The following is an 8,235-nucleotide window of genomic DNA, read 5'->3' as shown; positions in this document are numbered from 1 at the left end:
TCTGGGTGGGACGCCGGTTCAGCCCTGAAGCACCTTACTCCAGACACACTTTTCCTAGTCACCCACTTCCTACCTCCTTTCCTCATCCTGAGTGTTAAAAAGAACATCTGAGTTTGTTAGTTTGTGACAAGGTCCTGCTGCTATGCAGCCTAGACTGGCCTCAGGATCCTCCTCTGGAGTGCTGGGCTTGCAAGTGATCACTGTCACCCCTGCCTTCATCTTCTAGGGGCAATGGAAAATAAAATAAAATAAAATAAAATAAAATAAAATAAACCACTCTTAACCAATTCCTTACTGTTTTCTTTTCTAACATCTCTTTGGTTTGGAGGCAGGGTCTTAGTGCAGTCCAGACTAGCCTGGGATTCACTGTGTAAACACAGTGGCTGGGACTCATGCTGTCTTCCCTATCTCTGCTTCCCCACCATAACCAGCTCCACAATGGGTTTCAAAATGATTTACTTTACTTTACATTGTGTGGGTGTGTATCCCCTGGGAGCTAGTATCGTTGGAGGTCCCAAAGGTAGGTACTGAGAACTGAACTCAGATCCTCTGTAAGGGCAATCGTTCATTTTCTTTTTCTTTTTCTTTTTTTTTCAACTTGAAAAATTAATTTATTCATATTACATCTCAATTGTTATCCCATCCCTTGTTTCCTCCAGTTCCTTCCTCCCTCCCTCCCTCCCTCCCTCCCTCCCTCCCACTTTCACCCTATTCCCCTCCCCTATGTCTGTGACTGAGGGGACCTCCTCCCCCTCTATATGATTATAGGGTATAAAGTCTCTTCTTGATAGCCTGTCATCCTTCCTCTGAGTGCCACAGGGCCTCCCCGTCATGGGGATGTGGTCAAATATGGGACACCAGAGTTCGTGTGAAAGGCAGTCACCGCTCTCCACTCAACTGTGGAGAATGTCCTGTCCATTGGCTAGATCTGAGTAAGGGTTTGATGTTTACTGTATCTATTGTCCTGGGTTGGTGCCATCGTTTGAGCAGAACCCCGCAATCATTCATTTTTAACCACTGAACCATCTCTCCAGTCCCAACAGTGGTTTTTGTTTGTTTTTTTAATTGTTGTTTTATTTTTTCAAGACAGGCTTTCTCTGTGTAGCCTTGGCTGTCCTGGACTTGCTTTGTGAACGAGGTTGGCCTCGAACTCACAGAGATCCACCTGCCTCTGCCTCCTCCAGTGCTGGGATCACAGGCTTGCACCATGGTGCCCAGCTCCAATTGTGTGTTTTAATTGCAAGTTTCACATTACTTGCCCAAACAACAGCTTATTCAGTTTCCTGATAACCTAACTGATTTTATCACATTTTTTTTCTTGAGTGCCTGTTTCTTGCCAAATACTTTACAAATATTATCTGTAGTCCTAGTGTCACCAATAAACACTGTCACATATCCTAGTATCACAGCTACACACAGACACGTATCCATCTTACAAAGAGGGAGGAATGGTGGGAAGGTAGTGAGTATGAGCAAAGTACAGTGATATATGCAAAAGATACACATAAAAATGTCACAGTGAACCCACTGTCCTCTATGCTATCTGTCCTGGTTAGTTTGCTTTGTTTGCTTGTTTTTTTGTTTTTTTTGTTTTTGTTTTTTGTTTTTTGTCAACTTGCCACAAGCTAGAGTTGTCTGAGAAGAGGGACCTCAGTTGAGAATGTGTCTGCATCAGATTGCCTGTCAGAGAGTCTGTGGGGCGCTCTCTTGATTGACGTGGGAGGGCCCATGTCACTGTGGGCAGTGTCACCCTTGGACAGGTAGTCCTGAGTTGTTTAAGTAGGTTGAGCAAGCCATGAGGGGCCAGCCGCTAAAGAGCAGTCCTCCTCCGTACGTTCTACATCAGTTCCCGGCCTCCAGGTTCCTGCCTTAAGTAATGGGATGGGACCTGAGCATTGTAAGGAAAAAATAAACCTTTTCCTCCCAGCTCATCACATGGACCCCTCCAGACTGTACCCTCTTTTATCCCTTAGTATGTGGTCTCTCTGAAAGGACATGTCAAACCCTGCATCTCTATGAACATTGGGACAGGTGCTTCTTTGTTCTAATGTCCTGCCCATATGGCATTTGTTCATGTACCTTGAACCTGATGGCTGAAATGGCTCAAGTTGGGTGCTAATTGAGCTGTGATCAAAATTGCTGTCTACTGCGTGTAGCTGCGGAGGCTGCTGAGCACGAGTCTTCTTCCTGGGAAAGGGAAGTGGGGCCTGAGCTGGGCAGAAGCATCAGCAATGCCCTCAAGTTTGGCGAAAAGAAATATTCACATTGTTAACTCATATAAAAGGGGGCTTTCCCAAAGCTTGATGACAGATATTTCCTCACTGGTGTAAAATAAGTCTCTATTTAATTATTTCATACTTTCTTGACTTTAAAATGCCACTTGCTCTTAAGAGCCACTGCTTTTATGTACTATCAAATAAGAAACAACATGTTACCAAGAAAAATTATGACATTCAACTGACTACTAGATGCACCCACATACATTAAATTATAATATATATATAATTTATATAAAAATTATAATTATAATTTAATGTATAGGATATTGTCATGTTGCTTTGTTTGTGGCCCAGGCTAACCTCAAACATCATTCCCCTGCCTCAGGCTTCTGAGTGTCAGTATTACAGGGATGTACCATCACGACCGGCTTGTTATGTTGATTTTAAGAATATTTTTTTTTTTCAAAGACCAGGGTGGTAGCTCATGCCTGACATTCTAACACTCAGAAGACTGAGGTGGTAAGTTTGCAGAATGCTTAAGCCATCGTGGGGCTTATAGTGAGTTCCAGATCAGCCTAAACCACAAAATGAGGCTCTGTCTCAGAAATGAATAACTAACTAACTAACTAAACTAAACTCACTAACGGGCTGGGAGGTGGCTCACTGGTTAGGAGCACTTGTTCTTACAGAGAGCTGAGGTTAGATTCCCCTAGTACTCCCATGGGTCCCAGGAGACCCAGCACTCGTTTCTCTGCCAGGGGGCACCAGATACACACGTGGTGCACAGATAGGCACACAGGCAAACATTCATATACATAAAACAAAACAAATAAACACAACTAAAAACAGTTCTTTCCTCACAGTTATTTCTTCTTCTCCTTCTCCTCCTCCTCCTCCTCTTCCTCCTCCTTCTTCTTCTTATTTTTTTTTTAACAAACCAAACTGTTAAGAATAATGGGACGGCGAGGCGTGGAGGCACAATCCTATAATCCCAGCATCTGTGGGGGCAGAGGCAAGCAGATCTCTGTGAATTCAAGGCCAGTCTAGTCTACAAAGTGAGTCCAGGAGAGCCAAGGGTACACAGAGAAACTCTGTCTCTGAAAACCAACCAATCAATCAATCAATAAATGGGAGTCGGGGGTCCGGAGCTGGAAAGATGGCTCAATGGTTAGAGCAATCTTGATTGACATTTTCATGGGATTAAGACTAACTGTGGAAATAAACCTCTGGGTGTGTCTGCAAGAGAGTTCTTAGATTCGATTAACTGAATCAGGAAGACTACTCTAAATGTGAGTGCCACCAGTCCTTGCTCCGGGGAGGGGAGAAGGGCTCGGAGCCAAAGCATTCCTCTTCCCTCCGCTGGTCAACCGTGAACACAGTATGACCGACATGCTCCTGACTCCATGAACCCTCAAACTGAGCCAAAATAAACCCTATCTTCTTTAATTTGCTTTTGTTAGGCACTTTGTCTCAGTAACCTGAAAAGTAAGTAGTACGGTAAGATTCAAATGAAGGTACTGTAGGGCCGTAGCCTTGCTGCCCTTAAAACTAACATAAGCAAAAACCAAAAACCAAACCAAACCAACCAACCAAACAAACAAAAAACCCCCAAAACCAACACCAAAACAAAAAAACCCAAAACAAACAAAAAATAAAAACAAAAACAAAAAACCCCACAAAAACAAAACTAACATAAGCGTGCAGCAAAGCACGACAAAGAGAAGGCGACAGTTAATTGGAGTGATCGCTATGACGGATGCCGGTTGTATCCTAAGAAATGAGACAGAGATGCGAGTTCAGGAAACAAGGAGCTGGAGGTGTGGGAGAGAGTGTCCCACCGTGGGAGTTCGGAAATGGTAGCCCCCAGTGAAGGCTTCCGAAGCCAAGTTTCCCAGTGACCTTTTCCTGTCCTCTCGTTTCCCTACTTCTTCCTTTGAAGCAAACCGTAGAAAACAGAAAGTCTTTCCCTAGCTTAGTCATAGAAACCGGAACCCCAAAGCTAGCCACAAAACCTGAAAACGTCAGCTGTTCTGTAAGGCTTTGTCTTCTTGGCTTCTAAAGACTCGTGTTTATACCCATAGATTAGTGCTGGGCCCAGCCTTCGCCGGAGGAGGAGCTTTTGGCTGCAGTGGGCAACAGTTGACACGCAAACCCCAAACTAGCACGGTAGTGAAAGTGGAGGGTTCAGCTTTCTGTAGGGCAGCTATATCTCTCCCCCGCCCCCACCCGGCCCCCCAGGCTCAGAAACATTGTTGGAGAGCGTTAAGCAGCCAAGGATGGGAAATGGCTAGCTGTGCGATGTCTTCTAGCTGTGACGTGGTTGTTGCACGCAGGAACTCACTGCGCTGGGGTTATCTGCACAAGGCCGCGTAAAACTAAGCCCCTCAGCCGGGCGTTGGCGCAAGCCTTCAATCTCAGCACTCGGAAGGCAGAGGAGGGTGGATCGCTGTGAGTTCGAGGCCAGTCTGGCCTACAGAGAGAGTGCCGAGACAGCCAAGGCTACATAGAGAAAAACCCCGTGTCAAATCACCAACCCCCCCAAAAGAGAAAAGAATTGCTACAACCAAAGACCAAGAAGGGTTTGAACAGAAAGGTTCCCCTGGGGATCTCCAGTTCGTTCTGTTTCATCAGGTCCCACTCTTTTATCCAATCACATATCTACACAGCTGATCCTGCTTTGTGTAATTTGAGCATGGAGTTAGATAGTGTCACTTGGGTCTTTGGGTCCTCCACCTGAAAAGTCCTGGGTCATATAAAACTACGACAAAATGATTTTGTGATGCTTTTTCTCTTGTAAAGCTGCCCTTTGCTGTGAGGATGTCAGCCATGATTCCCACAGTGGGCAAGAAAGAGATGATAAGGAGCATCTGAGGCGGCTCAGAATAGGATGCTTCATGGAAGGGACATCTGGAGATTGGGTGAACTAAGGGCTGGGTCAGCACGTCTGTGTAAAGCTGGGCAAATCGGAATTCTGTTAATTCAGGTCCTACTAAAAAGTCACATGGGGAGACTGGGCTTGCTGGTGGTGGACACCTGTAATTCCAGCATTCAGGAGGCAGAGGCAGGAGGATTGCTGTAAGTTCTAGGCCAGCCAAGGCTACATATTGAGGACCCCAAACCACCCCAGGAATGTTGCCACATGTCAACACGCCTTTACTCCCAGCCCTCAGGAGGCATAGACAAGAAGATCTCTGTGAGTCTGAGGCCAGCCTGGTGTACATCATGAGCTCTGAGAAAATCAGAGTTACCTAGTGAGATTCTGTCTCAAAAACAAAAGAAAACAATACCCTACTCCAAACCAAATGAAACCAAAATAAATTATCCCAGGAAAGAAAACAGAGCAGCCGGTGCCTGGGCTCAGCCATGGCTGTCAGAGGAGAACCTGTGGAAGAGGGTTCGTCAGACAGTTGTCAACCATTGATCCATCGCACCAGCCCCAGGAAATAGATTGTAAAGATAGCTAAACCAGGGCAGGAGAGATGGCTCCGAGGTGGAGAGCACTTGCTGTTCTTCCGAAGGTCCTGAGTTCAATTCCCAGCAACCTGGTGGCGCTTAGCCATCTATAATAAGATCTGGTGCCCTCTTCTGGCTTGCTGGCTCACATGCAGGCAGAGTACTGTATAAATAACAAATAAATAAATCTTAAAAATATTGATAGCTAAACCAACCTAGGTCCTGCAGTCAGAGGGTTTGATGGGCCAGCAGAGCCGAGCTCGGCGGTACGTGGAAATAAGATGAACGATGGTTGTTATAGGGTTATGCTTATTGATCTTGATTTTTTTTTAAAAAAAATATTCATTTATTATAGTATGTGTGAGGGGGTGGTGGTATAAACGTATGTCACAGGTCACAGATGGAGGTCAGAGGACAACTGTGTGGCGTCAGTTCTCGTTATCCTTTATGTGGGTGCCAGGGATGGAATGCGGGTTGCCTGGTTTGTGCTGCAAGGGCCTTTCCTGCTGAATCCTCTTGTCCGCCTTTACTCTTCCATTGAGTTGAAATTCTTTGAGGACGTGTCATTTTATACACTCTTTTGTTTCTTTCTTTCTTTCTTTCTTTCTTTCTTTTTTCTCCTTCTTTTGTTGTTGTTGTTGTTTGAGACAGGGTTTCTCTGTGTAGCCCTGGCTGTCTTGGACTCACTCTGTAGACCAGGCTGGCCTTGAACTCACAGGAATCCACTTGCCTCTGTGCCACCACGCCCGGCTTTCTCTTTCTTCTCTTAATGTAGTCCCTCTCTTTGCTTGCTGCTGTTCATGTGTCTGCAACTCTTTGTTCTAAGGAACAAGAGCTTGGGACCCTCTGGAGGTGACAGGAAGCCCAGCTCTTCACTGACAGCATTTGGGAGGATTTAATGCAGGTTCCTGGGCTACAAACCAGAATCTCTGGGTAGAGGCCACAGGACAACTGCAGTTTGGCATCAGTTAATTAGTTAGTTAATTAATTAAATGCCTTTTGAGACTGGGTCTTCTATTGTCTAGGCTGGACTCGAACTTGCCAGGTAGTGGGAATGACTTTGAGCTTTCACTGTACTACTCACAGTTTTTTTCTTTTCTGGATGAAAGTGCACATTTCAAAATAAGCTGATTAGGTGGTGCACAACTTTAATCCCTACATTCGACAGGCAAAGGCCGGTGGGTTTCTGTGAATTTGGGGCCAGCCTGATGTACACAGTGAATGCCAGGACTACATGGTGGAACCCTGTCAAGAAAGAAAGAAAGGAAGGAAGGAAGGAAGGAAGGAAGGAAGGAAGAAAGAGAAAATGAAAATATATTGAAGGATGTGTGATGCGTGACTTTTCCTCAGGAAACACAAAGAAACATCCATTTACTCCCAGATAGGGTGTGGACTGAGCAAAGAAAGGGTGCTAAGCCAAGCATGGTGAAACAATGCACTTATTGAGGTTATTTGCAGAAGCATGGGTGACTGCAGTGCAGCTGTGTACTGAGAACTCTGCTCTTGGCGTAGGAGATGACTCATAAAAGCTGCATCTCCAAAGGACTTTAGTGCACCTCCTGCCTCCCACACAGTCACTCACCACATGCATCTGGGTCCTGACTCCCTGCGGCTGAGGTACAGGCAGGAGCGGTGATCAGAATTTCAGATAAAGATCTGCTGACCCTATAAGGCAGGCAAGCACAGATCTTAGCTACCTGGGGCCCCACTTGGACTGGGCTGTGCTCACACCCCTCTATAATGCACTTGGAAACCTCGGACCCATGCCTGTATCTAGTGCATACACAACTCACTCTGAATAATGAGATAACTTCTCCCTTAACAGACAGAAAACTTAGACTCTATTCAGTTGTGCTCCATTTACCCACTAATGCTAGGTAGGAGAGCAGGAAAGCCAATCCAGCCTAAACTGGTTTTCTATGCATGCACAGAAAGATCAAAGTATGTCCTCAAAGTGAACGTTTACAGAAAATACTGTATCACATGCTTATGGTTGTGTGTGTATATGAAGAAAATTATGGAATTAGTGTTACAGGAAGGAATATGCCCAGAAAAGAAAAAGGTTTGGGGGGCATCAAGACAGGGTTTCTCTGTGTAGCCTTGGCTGTCCTAGAACTTGCTTGTTGAACAAGCTGGCCTTGCAGTCAGAGATCCATTTGCCTCTACCTCTTGAGTGCTGTAATTAAAGGTGTGTGCCAACACTGCTGGGCTAGAGGAAATAATTGTATAACTTAATTTATCAATTAAAATAGCAAACCAGCTGGAGATATGGCTTGGGAGTTAAGACCTTGGACTCCTCTTGCAGAGGACTCAGGTTGCAGCACCCACATGGGGCAGTTCACAACTGCCTGTAACTCAAGTTACAGAGGATCCAATGCCTCTAGCCTCCTCCACACATACACATAACCAAAGTTAATCTTTGTAAGTGGAGAGAGAACTCAGTGGCTAGGAGTGCTTACCGCTCTCGCAGAGAACCCAGATTTGTCTCCCAGCACGCACATTGGGCAGTTCACAACTGCCTGTAACTCCAGTTCTAGACATCTGATGCCCTCTGTCCCCCGTG

The sequence above is a fragment of the Acomys minous genome (genome assembly GCF_964271855.1).
Source record: "Acomys minous genome assembly, chromosome: 17".
Lineage (NCBI taxonomy): Eukaryota > Metazoa > Chordata > Mammalia > Rodentia > Muridae > Acomys > Acomys minous.
The sequence above is the reverse complement of the archived record's forward strand: the minus strand, read 5'-3'. Positions refer to the sequence as shown.